Below are 15381 nucleotides of genomic sequence, written 5' to 3' on the forward strand. Positions count from 1 at the left end.
AGCTTGCATTGTTTCTTATTTTGGGGGGCATAGCTGCATGTCATAAGAACATGGAGGTTTTTTTTTTTTTTTTAAGCCTAAACTTTAGTGGGCACCAGATAGTGCTTGGGGAGGGAAGAAAGATGGGATGCAGGAAGAAAAAACTGGAGGAAGGAAGTTTGTTTAATGAGATGCCACTGGAATATTACAATGGAGATGTGCAGTTGGAAGTAAGAATGTATATGATTTGGAATTCTGTAGTGAGTTCAGATACAAACTTTGGAGTTATAGGCATAGAAGTGAGGTGTAGACATGGGCATATCTGTGGTTATCCAGGAAGAGGCTAAGGAGTCAAAAGAGCAGGAGGTAAGGCTGGGTCTCTGAACATCATCAATATTTTAGGGATGTACGTGCAGAAGTACTTGAAAAGAGAGTAAGATTTTTTAAAAAGCCAGAGCAGTAGAGGAAAACCAGGAGAAAAGGGTATCAGAGAAGCTGAGGAAGGACAGTCTCAAGAAGGAGACAGTGGCCCAAGAGTCTCAAACATCAAAGAGATATGAAATAAGAAAAAGAAAGTGACTGATGCCTTTGAGAATACTGAGCACTTTGGTAAATTAGGAAGACTTCTTTCAAAGGAATGTTAGGGTTTTTGGGGAATCCAGATGGTTGTATGTAGGGGGCAATTAACAGCAACTAGATAGAGGCAGTAAATATAGACTGCTCTTGTGATGACTGTTAGTTATAATGAAACAGCTTGATGGTTAGAGAGATTTATGTTATTGACCAAGGATATAAAGAAGGTATCTGATGGAACAAGTTCTTTAGAGAACCAAAAGGGGAGAAATTAGCCATGTGGGGAAGAAAAGAACCCCTCTTCCATTTGAATTATGAGTAAGAAAGAAAAGAATACATGGATATGAAGAAACATAGGAGGCAGGAAGGAAGAAGGTTGTAGGAATTTTTGCCTTGTGGCTTCAAATTCCTCAGTGCAGTGAGAGGCCGTCTTCTGTTGAGACTTAAAGGAGAAGGTGGAATGATAGATTTGAGGGGAAAAAAACGTAAGTCTGGAATAGACAATGGAGAGCACTGGAAAGGAATCTCAGGGTTTATCTATCTTTTTGGTGTCAGAATTACTGAAAAGTGTTGTGTACCAATCTAAACTTGGAGACTATAAATTCACTGTAACTTCCACGTAAATAGTTATATGTCACTCCTTCAAGATCCAAATCAAATGGTTCCTCCACTATAAAAATTCCTCTGACTTAAGTAAGCAGAGTTTAGCAGTCGTCTTACACTAAACCTAAAAATATATCTCTATAATTGCACATAGAACAATATATTATGAGTATAGGTTATCTGTGTTGCATACTGCTCCCCAACCAGATAGTGAGGTCCTTGAAAGTATGGCTGTATTTTGGATTACAATATATTAAATATCAATAAATGTTTGTTGAATGAGTAAATGAGTAATCATTAATCTTTCTGGGGCAGTGCATATGCAAATGTGTATTTACAGTATAATCATTAATAGTGCTCTCAAAATCCCCTCCCTGCAGTTGCTCCAGCCCAAGTACACTGATTACATAGCTTGGCTCTGTCAAAATGTGTCCAGTGTAATCTGGAGAAGAATATAATTTTGTTAGAGAGTATAGCAGATTAACTAATCTGAGATGTTTAAATTCCTGATTTAGAAACTCAGAAAAGAACCACATATTATAAAACAAGAGATTACAGTGCACAGGTAATTCTCTATATAATTTTAAAATTATAATCTCTCTTTTTCATATTTTATCTTAAGGGGATTAATTTGCTAATGTACATCCTACTGGTCAATCTATTAAAGTTCATAACCAAAAACAATGAATGATTAATTTAAGTGGCTTGTACTGGAAATAATTTTTTCGGAAAATATCTCATTGTTATGGCTTGTCAAACAATCCAATATACAAACAGACTTATTCCAGTCTCAGGAATACACAGCAAGTGTGATGCACAGGACTGCAGCACAGTCCATGTGATTTCACTTATTAACTAGAATGCTAGCAGTCTGTTGGGAAAATAAGGCATGTTTTAATGATGTGTTATATAATAAAGTTTTATCATGTAAAACATTTTAACCCAAATTAGGTCATTTATTTCTTTTAATAGCAGCTTAAATCTACTCATTCACATTGTGCAGACAATAGTTACTCCATTCTCACAATCATTTTGCAGTCTTTTTTAGCATATGTGACTGATAGAGGGTGAATCGATCTTCAAGGATGGATTAGCATGCTTTTTCTGTAAAAATCTGGGTGACAATAGAAGAGTTATTTTAAAAATCACAGTGACATTTCCCATGTTAACAATGATACCTATTATTTTTTATGCTAAAGGATTCTTTAGCAGCCTCGTGATTAAAAAGCTAGTTTTTGTTCAAAGGGATTGTCAATTAATAATTTACTGTACTTACAAGTCCTTTTCAGCTGATGATATACTGCTAAATAAATATTTCATATAAATTCTACACTGAAAGTTATAAGAATAAAAGGCATTGATCCTGTATCAGATCTCATGGGCTTCTGTTAATTTTAAGGACATCCCCCATCTTGTCTACTCACCCCCCAATATACACACACTTTCCTGGAAGTTCCATTTAGAATATGAATAATCCTCAATTTTCAAACTTACAAGAGAGCATATTCTTACTGCTGTATTATATGACAGGAAAGGAAGAACTTCTATACTTTGACATTTAGCTTCATGTAATAGTGTACCCTATCAAAGAGCATTGAAATGCTATTTATGTTCTGGGTTTCAAATATACTTTCGCTTATGAGGTTATCTTTCCCTTTGTAAAATTCCAGTTTGCTCTCCAATGGAAAATGCAAATCATCTGTTTGAAAATATACATCATGTTGGTTTTAGGAGGGTAAAAAGGAAGTTTCAGTTAGAAACAAAAGAGGGGGAGGTGGGTTATGCAGAATTTTTTGTAAGAATATTGCACATATTTAACTGTGAGCAAGCTTCAAGGTCCATACACCCTAAGTGTAACAGAGAGATGTTTTCCTTTATATGACTATCCACCGTTTATTCATTCATTTACAAGTATTTATGAGCACCTACTCTGTGCATGACATTGTCATAAGCACTGGGAAAAGAGGAGTGAACAAATAGAAAAGAGCTCCCTCATGGAGCTCACATACTTGTGAGGGAGGATAGAATATAAACAAAATAAATAAGTAAATTATATACCATGTTAGAAGGGATAAGTGTTAAGAGAAAAATGAAGCAGGAAAGAGGAATGGGTGGGATTTGTAATTTTATATAGGATGGTCAGAGAAAAGCTGACTGAGATGGCGATATCTGAGCAATGATCTGGAGGCAATAGAGTGAAACATATGGATATCTGGGAAAAGATCATTCCTACCAGAAGGAAAAGCAAATACAACAGTTCTGAGCTTAACTGTGGAAAAATAAAGAGGGAGACGATATTGATGGAGTGGAATGAGCAAAGGAGAAGGTGAAGTCAGAGAAGTAAGGGATTCGGATTGCATAGAGCCTCGTAGGACATTGGCTTTCACCCTTACTGAGATGGGAAGCCACTGGAGGATTTTAAGCAGAGGATGCTATGGTTTGGATGTTTGTGTCTCCCTGAAACTCACATGTTTGGAATCCTTATGCCCAATGTGTGGGTACTAGAAGGTTGGGCCTTTGTGAGGAGATTAGGTCATGACAGTGGAGCCCTCATATGAATGGAATTCGTGCCCTTAAAAAAATGGATCTCAGAGTTCCCTAGCCTCTTCCACCATGTAAGGATACAATCTTGAAGAGCACCCTTACTTGACCATGCTGGCATCCTGATATCGAACTTCCAGCCTCCAGAACTGTAAAAAATTTCTGTTGTTTATAAGCTACTCAGTCTGTGGAATTTTGTTACAGCAACCCAAACAGACTAAGACAGAGGGGTAACATGATTTGATATGCCCCAAATGATAAAAGCAAAAGCTAGAAAACTTACTAGTTGAAGCATATTTCCTATGTTTCCCATCCTCAGTGTTATCTCTCTGTCTTTTCAGTAAAATTGATATCTCTGTTCATATCCCTGTTGGGATGGTCACTATTTTTTTTCTTCCCACTGCTTTTCTGTAATTGTATTTATGTTGTATGTGAGCACCATAGACAAATTAAAGACAAATGCATAATAACACACTATTAAAATTATGAATTCAAATTTTATAATGATGAGCAAAAGGCTCATATTACTATGATGCTCATTATTGTGTGGTCACAGGCTTTTGTAGAATTCAGCCTTGTATAGAATGGAATTCAATTTCTCTTCAAACTTTATCATCAGCAGTGTGGATAAGTGATGCCATAAGGCATAAAGACCTTTTTTCTTATTACCAGAAGTTTTAAAATTTCCCCATTTTAGAAGGTGAAGAAAAAGGAAAGATTTCTGCCAGTTCTGAGTTATTTTGAAATGTAAGTGTTTTAATGTAAGCTCCATGATTAACACCAAATTAAGGTAAATTGTGTGGGAAGTTTACCTTTGCTGATGTCAAAAAGATTATCTTCAGGATTTGGTTAATGGGATAGTACTATGCTTGGGCTGCACTATGACAGCTACTTTTAAAGATTTTTAAAAAATAAACTGTTATATTTTTCAAGAACCACCAGAAGAGTAAAAAAAAATTACTGAAAGACTTGAAGATGTAACATGGGATTATCTTTCACTTTTGTTTTTCGTTATTAATATCAACATTCAGAATAGTCACATTGTATAGAGCCTTATAGGACTTTGGCTTTTACCCTTATTGAGATGGGGAGGCATTGAAGGATTTCAAGCAGCGGAGTAATGTGTATACATATTAAATGTGTATACCAGGGTTGAATTGAAAAAAAAAAAATTTAAAAAGAGAGAAAGATCCAGGCACTACTGTATGCTTATGTGTGAGATAAATAGCTAAAACTACAACAGTAGATGGAAAGAAATTTCAGGAAGGCATGTTTTGACAAGAATGGGGGCTCTGATCTGAGTGGAAAGACCTAAAAGAAAGAAGAAAAAGAAAGGAATCCACTTAAGGATGAATTAAGTCCTGAATACAAACATTTTAAGACTTATTTTCCTGAGGCAATACTTTTATTAATCTAGTCTCTGGTTTAAAAAAAAATCCAGTGTGCCAAAACTGATACTCTTCTGTTAAAGCAGATGTCTACCATAAACTTATTACTTTAATTTAAATCCACAAAAAAGAAGGAATGCATGCTGCAAATTAAATGATGCTACAAATATAATCTCATGTTTCAATAAACAAGCCCGGCCTATTCTTACATTTGGCAATCAGAGTTGGGTAGACAGAGGTGGACAGGTAAACAGTTAAGTCAATTAAGTCACCAGCTCTTATCAACTTCCTTGTTCTATCTAGCCAGGTCATTTTCTTCATGGACTTTGTCAACTACTCTTTCCAGGTCTCACTGTGCATGGCTGACAACTCATTATCAAAACTCCTTCAATATACTACTAGGATTCTTGTTTTTTTTGAATTTTTAAGGAAGAGACTCCATACAACTCAGTATCAACAAAGCAATCTGATTTAAAAATGGAATTCACCTCTTCTCATGGGCACACCAAAATTACAACTATTTACAGAACAACCATCAATGAAAAAGACTGGAACCTATCAGGAAATATCTTCTATGATTAAGATATAAAGAAGGAACCACAATGAGACAGGTAGGAGGGGCAGAGATGTGATATAGTCAAGTCCCATACCCATGGGTAGGTGGTCCACAAATGAGAGAGTAATTACAATTGTAAAGGTTCTCCACAGGGAGTGGGGGTCTGAGCTCTACATCATGCTCCCCAGCCCAGTGGTCCTGAGTCAGGAAGATGAGCCCCTAAAATGTTTGGCTTTGAAGGCCAGCAGGGCTTACATTTGGGAGACTCAGAGGACCGTGGGAAATAGAGAATCCATTCTTGAAGGATGCACACAAAAGTTCACAGGCTCTGGGACCTTGGGCAGAAACTAATTTGAAAGAAGCCTTGGTCAGACCTACCTGTTGAACTTAGAGAGTCTCCCAGAGATGCAGGAGGCAACTGGAGCTCACCCTAGGAACATAGATATTGGCAGCAGCCATTTTGGGGAGCTTTTTCTACCATGTGGACACTGGTGTTGGTGAGCACCATTTTGGAATCCTCCCTCTACCTTATTAGCCCCAAGACCCATCCCTGCATTGGCACAACAGCTTGTAAGCACAAGTATTGGGATGCCTCAGGACAAGCAAATAACTGGGTTGAGACACAGCCCCATCAACCAGCAGAGAGCCTGATTTAAGACCTCCCTGAGCCCACAGCTGCCCCTGGACACAGCCATGCCCATCAGAGAGCCCAGGACCTGGCCCCACACACCAGTGTACAGGCACTAGAGCTAAGACTCCCCAGGGCCCTGCAACCAGACCCCAGGACATGACTCTGCCTACCAGTGGGCTGGCATTAGCTCCAGGACCTGTCTTCACCCACCAGTGAGCCAGAACTGCCTTGAGGCCCTCCAGGGTTCTGCAGCCAGATGCCTCCTGACCTGGTCCCACCAACCAGCAGCCAGCAGTCACTACACAAGGCAGGGTCTAGCAATCAACTGTTTGTCTACCAAACAACCCACAGTAGTCAGCATAACACAACGCATGGGCACACACAGCCCACAGAGGTGTTAAGCCTAGAGCATATAGCTCTGATGACGAGATGGGAGTCCACTACTGGGGTGCATAGGAGGTCTACAACTTATCCAAGGTTGGGAAACGTAACTAACTTACCAGATACATAGAAATAAAAACAGCAAGTTAGGCAAAAAGAGGTGACAGAGGAACATGTTCCAAACAAATGAATAAGATAAAACCCCAGAAGAAGAACTAAGTGAAATGGAGATAGCCAATCTACCTGAGAAAGAGTTCAGGGTAATGATCGTAAAGATGATCAAAGAACTCAGGAGAATGGATGCACAGAGCAAGAAGTTAGAAGTTTTTAACAAAGAGTTAGAAAATATTAAGAACAACCAAAGATGAAGAATACAATAACTGAAATGAAAAATACACTAGAAGGAATTAACAGTAAGCTAAATGATAAAGAGGAACAAACCAGCTAGCTGGAAGACAGAGTAGTGAAAATCACTGAAGCTGAACAGAAAAAAGGAAAAAGAATGAAAAGAAATAAGGACAGCTTAAGAGATCTCTGAGACAACATCAAACATGCTAAGATTCATATTATAGGGGACCCAGAAGGAGAAGCAAGAGAAAGGGGCAAAGAGCATATTTGAAAACATAATAGCTGAAAACTTCCCTAATCTAGGAAAGGAAACAGAAATCCAATTCCAGGAAGCACAGAGAGTCCCAAACAGGATCAAACCAAAGAGGAATACACCAAGACACACTGTAATTAAAATGGCAAAACTTAAAGATAAAGAGAGAATATTAAAATCATCAAGGGAAAAGCAACAGGTTACATGCAAGGGAACTCCCATAAAGCTATCAGCTGATTTTTCAGCAGAAACTCCGCAGGCCAGAAGAGAGTAGCATAATATAGCTAAAGTGTTGAAAAGGAATAACCTACAACTAAGAATAATCTAACTGGCAAGGCTCTTATTCAAAATTGATGGAGAGATCAAAAGTATTACAGACAAGCAAAAGCAAAAAGAGCAAAACACCAACAAACCAGCTTGACAAGAAATGTGAAAGGTACTTACCTAAGCTAAAAAGAAAAAGCCGCAACTAGAAACATAAAAATTAGGAAAGGAAAAAGCTCATCCAGTAGAGGCAAATATACAGTAAATGTAGAAAATCAACTACATACAAAGCTGGTAGGAAGGTTAAAAGACAAAAGTAATAAAATCATCTAAGTCCAGAATAAGCAGTTAAGGGATTCACAAAATAATTAGATGTAAAATAGGATGTCAAAATGAGTAACTGTGAGGGGAGGAGAGTACAAATGCAAGGTTGTTAAAATGCACTTGAAATTAAGAGATCAACAAAACAATCATATATATAGAGAGAGAGAGATTGCTATATATAAAACTCATGGTAACCACAAACCAAAAATCTATAATAGATACACACACAAAAATGAGAAAGGAATCCAAATATAACACAAAAGATAATCATCAAATCACAAGAGAACAAAAGAAGAGAAAAGGAACAAAAAAACTACAAAAACAACCTCCCCAAAACTAATAAAATGGCAATAAGAACATATATATCAATAATTACTTTAAATGTAAATGAACTAAATTCTCTAATCAAAAGACATAAACCAGCTGATGAGATACAAAAACAAGGCCCATGTATATGCTGCCTACAAGGGACTCAATTCAGATTGATAGATGTATTCCACGCAAATGGAAATCAAAGGAAAGCTGGGATAGCAATATTTATATCAGACAATACCAACTTTAAGACAAAGACTGTTACAAGAGACAAAGAAGGACATTACATAATGATCAAGGGATCAATCCAAGAAGAAACCATAACAATTGTAAACATATATGCACTCAGCATAGAAGCACCTAAATACATAAACCAGATATTAACAGACATAAAGGGAAAAATTGACAGCAACACAATAATACCAGGGAACATTAACACACTGCTTACATCAATGGACAAATCATCTAAAGAGAAAGTCAATAAGGAAACATTGGCCTTAAATGACACATTAGACCAGATGGACTCAATAGATATACATAAAAGGGTCAAATCATCAGGAAGATTTAACAATTCAAGTGCATGTGGAACATTTTCCAGAATAGATCACACTGTAGGCCATAAAACAAGCCTTGGTAAATTTAAGAAAATTGAAATCATCTCAAGCAACTTTTCTGACCACAATGCTATGAGACTAGAAATCAACTCGAAGGAAAAAAATAGCCCCCACAGACACGTGGAGGCTAAACAAATATGCTACTAAACAACCAATGGATCACTGAAGAAATCAAAGAGGAAATTAAAAAATACCTGAGGAGAAATGAAAACTAAAACACAAAAATCCAAAATCTGTGTGATGCAGCAAAAGCAGTTCTAAGAGGGAAGTTTATAGGGATATCTCAGGAAACAGGAAAAATCTCAAATAAACAACCTAACCTTATGCCTAAAGTAACTAGAAAAAGAAGAACAAACAAAACCCAGTGTTAGTAGAAGGAAAGAAATCCTAGTGATCACAGCAGAAATAAATGAAGTAGAAAGTAACGGAAAAAAAATCAATGAAACTAAGAACTGGTTATTTGGAAAGATAAAATCAATAAGCCTTTAGCCAGAGTCATCAAGAAAAAGAGAGGACCCAAATCAATAAAACCAGAAATTAAAAAGGAGAAATTACAGACACAACAGAAATACAAAAGAGAATAATAGATTACTACAAATAACTATATGCCAATAAAATGGACAACCTAGAAAAAATAGACAAATTCCTAGAAATGTCAAATCTCCCAAGACTGAACCAGAAAGAAATAGAAAATATGAACAGGTGAATTATCAGTAATAAAATTGAATCAGTAATTTAAAAAGAAAACTCCCAACAAGCAAAAGTCCAGGACCCAATGCCTTCATAATGAATTCTACCAAACAATGTGGAGTTAATACCTATCCTGAAACTATACCAAAAAATTGTAGAGGAAAGATCGCTTTGGAACACCTTCTATGAGACCAGGATCACCCTGACAACAAAATCAGAAAAAGATACCACAGAAAAAGAAAATTACTGGCCACTGTCACTGGTGACCATGGATGCAAAAACCTTCAAAAAAATATTAGCAAACTGAATCCAACAATACATGAAAAAGGTCATACACTGTGATCAAGTGGGATTTATCCCATTGATGCAAGGTTGGTTCAATATCCACAAATCAATGTGATGTATCACATTAACAAATTGAAGAATAAAAACCATATGATTATCTCAATGGATGCAGAAAAAGCTTTTAACAAAATTCAACATCGATTTATGACTAAAAGGAACTCTCCAGAATGTGGGTATAGAGGGAACATACCTCAATGTAATAAAGGCCATATGTGATAAGCCCACAGGTAACATCATAATCTATGGTGAAAAGCTGAAAGCACTACCTCTAAGATAAGGAACAAGACAAGGATGCCCATTCTCTCCACTTTCACTCAGCATAGTATTGGAACCTACAGATTCAATGCAATCCCTATCAAAATGCCAATGGCATTTTCCACAGAAATAGAACAAATAATTTTAAAATTTGTATGGAAACAGAAAAGATCTGGGTTAGCCAAAACAATCTTGAGAAAGAAGGACAGAACTGGAGGAATCATGCTCCCTGACTTCAAACTATACTACAAAGCTACAGTAATTAAAAAAGCATGGTGCTGGCACAAAACAGACATATAGATCAACGGAACGGAATAGTGAGCCTGGAAATAAACCCACACACCTATGGTCAATTAATCTACGACAAAGGAGGCAAGAATATACAATGGAGAAAAGACAGTTTCTTCAAAAAGTGGTGCTGGGAAAACTAGACAGCTACATGTAAAAGGATGAAAATAAAACATTTTCTCAAACCATATTAAAAAATAAACTCAAAATGGATTAAAGACCTAAATGTAAGACTGGAAACATTAAAACTAGTAAAGAACACAGGCAGAACACTCCGTGACATAAATCCTAGCAATATTTTTTTGGATATGTCTCCTGAGGGGACCTAATTAAACTTAAAAGCTTTTGCACAGCAAAGGAAACCACTGACAAAACGAAAAGACAACCTACTGAATGGGAGAAAATTTTTGCAAATGATATGACTGATCAGGGGTTGATATCCAATATATATATATATAAATTCATACATGTCAATATCAAAAAACAAAACAAAACAAAACACAAACAATCCTTTGAAAGATGCACTGAAGACCTGAATAGACATTTTTCCAAATAAGACATACAGATGGCCAACAGGTACATGAAAAGATGCTCAACATCGCTAATCATCAGAGAAATGCAAATCAAAACCACAATGAGATAACACCTCACACCTGCCAGAGTGGAGATCATAAAAAAGACAACAAATAATTGGGTATGTATCTGAAGAAAATGAAAACATCAAAAAGATACATCCACCCCAATGTTCATAGCAATATTATTTACAATAGCCAAATATGTAAGCAACCTAAGTGTCCATCAACAGATGAATGGATAAACAAGATGTGTTGTGTGTGTGTGTGTGTGTATATATATATATATATATATATATATATATATATATATATATACACACACACACATATGAATGCTACTCTGCCATAAAAATAGAATGAAATTTTGCCATTTGCCCCAAGATGAATGGACTTGGATGGTATTTTTGCTTAGTGAAATAATCAGACAAGAAAATGCAAGCACTGTATGTCATCACTTATATGCAGTATCTAAAAAATAAAACATACTAGTGAATTTATCAAAAGAGAAAAAGACTCCCAGATATAGAAAACAAACTAGTGGCTACCAGTGGGGAGAGGCAAGAGGCAGGGGCAAGATAGGGGTAAATGATTAAGTGGTACAAACTACTATGTATAAAATAAATAAGCTACAATGATTTATTGTACAGCACAAGGAATATAGGTAATAAAATAACTATAAATGTAGTATAATCTTTAAAAATTGTGAATTGTACACCTGAAATTTTTATAATATTGTAAATCAACTATACCTCACTTTTTAAAAAAATGTGAGGTCCTGAATAGGCAGTTTTCCAAAGAAGACATACAGATCACTAACAGGCACGTGAAATGATGTTCAATATCACTAACCATGAGGGAAATGCAAAGAAAAACCACAATGAGGTATCACCTCAAAACTGATAGAATGGCTATCAACAAAAATAAGATATAACAAGTGTTGACAAGGATGTGGAGAAAATGGAGCCCTCATACACTGTTGATAGGGATGTAAATTGGTACAGCCCAAGAGGCTTGTCTGCTCACCCCCTGGGACGGGTTGGGGCTGGGAGCTGAGGCTTGGGTTTTGGAGGACAGATCTCAGGGGGAGGACTGGGGTTGGCTGTGTGAACACAGCCTGAAGGGGGCTAGTGTGTCACAGCTAGCAGGGAGGGAGTCTGGGAAAATGTCTGAAACTGCCTAAAAGGCAAGAGACCATTATTTTGGGGTGCCCAAGAAGAGGAGATTCAGAGCACTGCCTAAACGAGCTTCAGAGATGGGCGCAAACCGTGGCTATCAGCACGGACACCAGAGACGGGCATGAAACACTAAGGATGTTGCTGTAGACACCAAGAAGCTGGTGTGTAACCACAGGTCACTACCCACACCTCAACTCCGTAAGCCTGTGCAGCCTGCCACTGCCAAGGTCCTGTGATACAGGGACAAGTTCCCCTGGAGAAAACATGGAGGGCCTCAGGCTGTTGCAAGTCACACCAGCCTCTGCTGCCACAGGCTCATCCCTCATTCTGTACCCCTCCCTCACCCCAGCCTGAGTGAGTCAGAGCCACCTAATCATCTGCTACTTTACCCCCTCCTGTCCAGCTGGGGAACAGACGCCCTCAGGCGACCTACACACAGAGGCAGGGCCAGATCCAAACCTGAATCCCAGGAGCTGTGCGAACAAAGAAGAGAAAGGGAAATTTCTCCCAGCAGCCTCAGGAGCAGCAGATTAAATATCCACATTCAAATTGATGTACCCTGCATCTGTGGGATACCTGAATAGACAACGAATCATCCCAAAATTGAAGCGGTGGACTTTGGGAGGAACTATAGACTTGGGGTTTGCTTTCTACAACTAATTTGTTTCTGGTTTTATGTTTATCTTAGTTTGGTATTTAGAGCTTATAATCATTGGTAGATTTCTTTATTGATTTGGTTGCTCTCATCTTTATATATATATATATATATATATATATATATATATATATATATATATATATATATATTTCCTTTTTCTCTTTTTGTTGGTATGTATGTGCATGCTTCTTTGTGTGATTTTGTCTGTATAGTTTTGCTTTACCATTTGTCCTAGGGTTCTGGCTGTCCATTTTATTTTTTATTTTTATTGTTCTTAGTAGAGTTTTTTGCGTTTGTTATAATTGGTGGATTTGTGTTTTGGTTTGGTTGCTCTCTTCTTTCTTTCTCTCTTTCTTTTTTTTAATTACTTTTTATTTTTTATTTTTAATAATTTTTCTCTATGTTAATAACTTTATTTTATTTATTTTTTCTTTCTGTCTATCTTATTTTTTCTCTCTTTTCTTCTGAGCCGTGTGGTTGACAGGCTCTTGGTGCTCTGGCCAATGTCAGGCCTGAGCCTCTGAGGTGGGAGAGCCGAGTTCAGGACATTGGTCCACCATAGATCTCCCAGCACCATGTAATATCAAATGATGAAAGCTCTCCCAGAGATCTCCATCTCATCGTTAAGACCCAGCTCCACTCAACGACGAGCAAGCTACAGTGCTGGACACCCTATGCCAAACAACTACAAAGACAGAAACACAACCCCACCCATTAGAAGAGAGGCTGTGCAAAATCATAAGTTCACAGACACCCCAAAACACACCATTGGACGTGGACCTGCCCACCAGAAAGACAAGATCCAGCCTCATCCACCAGAACACAGGCACCAGTCCCCTCCACCAGGAAGCCTACACAACCCACTGAATCAACCTCACCCACTGGGGACAGACACCAAAAACAACGGGAAATACGAACCTGCAGCCTGTGAAAAAGATATCCCAAACACAGTAAGTTAAGCAAAATGAGAAGACAGAGAAATACACAGCAGATGAAGGAGCAAGATAAAAAGCCACCATACCAAACAAATGAAGAGGAAATAGGCAGTCTACCTGAAAAAGAATTCACAGTAATGATAGTAAAGATGATCCAAACTCTTGGAAATAGAATGGAGAAAATACAAGAAATATTTAACAAGGACCTAGAAGAACTAAAGAGCAAACAAACAATGATGAACAACACAATAAATGAAATTAAAAATCCTCTAGAAGGGATCAAAAGCAGAATAACTGAAGCAGAATAACAGATAAGTGACCAAGAACATAAAGTAGTGGAAATAACTATCACAGCAGAATAAAGAAAAAAGAATGAAAACCATTGGGGAGAGTCTCAGAGACCTCTGGGACAACATTAAATGCACCAACTTTCGAATTATAGGGGTCCCAGAAGAAGAAGAGAAAAAGAAAGGGACTGAGAAAATATTTGAAGAGATTATAGTTGAAAACTTCCCTAATAAGAGAAAGGAAATACTTAACCAATTCCAGGAAGCACAAAGAGCCCCATACAAGATAAATCTAAGGAGAAACATGCCAAGACACATATTAATCAAACTATCAAAAATTAAATACAGAGAAAAAATATTGAAAGTAGCAAGGGAAAAACAACAAATAACATACAAGGGAATCCCCATAAGGTTAACAGCTGATCTTTCAGCAGAAATTCTGCAAGCCAGAAGGGAGTGGCAGGACATATTTAAAGTGAAGAAAGGGGAAAATCTACAACCAAGATTACTCTACCCAGCAAGGATCTCACTCAGATTTGGTGGAGAAATTAGAACCTTTAGAGACAAGCAAAAGCTAAGAGAGTTCAGCACCACCAAACCAGCTCTACAACAAATGCTAAAGGAACTTCTCTAGGCCGGAAACATAAGAGAAGGAAAAGACCTACCAAAACAAGCCCAAAACAATTAAGAAAATGGTAATAGGAACATATATATCGATAACTAACTTAAATGTAAATGGATTAAATGCTCCAACCAAAAGACATAGACTGGCTGAATGGATACAAAAACAAGACCCATATATATGCTGTCTACAAGAGACCCACTTCAGACCTAGGGACACATACAGACTGAAAGTGAGGGGATGGAAAAAGATATTCCATGCAAATGGAAATCAAAATTAAGCTAGAGTAGCAAATCTCATATCAGACAAAATAGACTTTAAAATAAAGACTATTGCAAGAGACAAAGAAGGACACTACTAAATCAACAAGGGATCAATCCAAGAAGAAGATATAACAACTGTAAATATTTATGCTCCCAATATAGGAGCACCTCAATATATAAGGCAAATGCTAACAGCCATAAACTGGGAAATCACAGTAACACAAAAATAGCAGGGAATGTTAACACCTTACTTTCACCAATGGACAGATAATCCAAATTGCAAATAAATAAGGAAACCCAAGCTTTAAATGATACATTAAACAGGAGAGACTTAATTGATATTTATAGGACATTCAGCCAAAAACAACAGATTACACTTTCTCTCAAGTGCTCATGGAACTTTCTCCAGGATAGATCATATCTTGGGTCACAAATCAAACCTTGGTAAATTTAAGAAAATTGAAATCGTATCAAGTATCTTTTCTGAACACAACACTATGAAACTAGATATCAGTTACAAG

The sequence above is a fragment of the Balaenoptera ricei genome, chromosome X, assembly GCF_028023285.1.
Source record: "Balaenoptera ricei isolate mBalRic1 chromosome X, mBalRic1.hap2, whole genome shotgun sequence".
Lineage (NCBI taxonomy): Eukaryota > Metazoa > Chordata > Mammalia > Artiodactyla > Balaenopteridae > Balaenoptera > Balaenoptera ricei.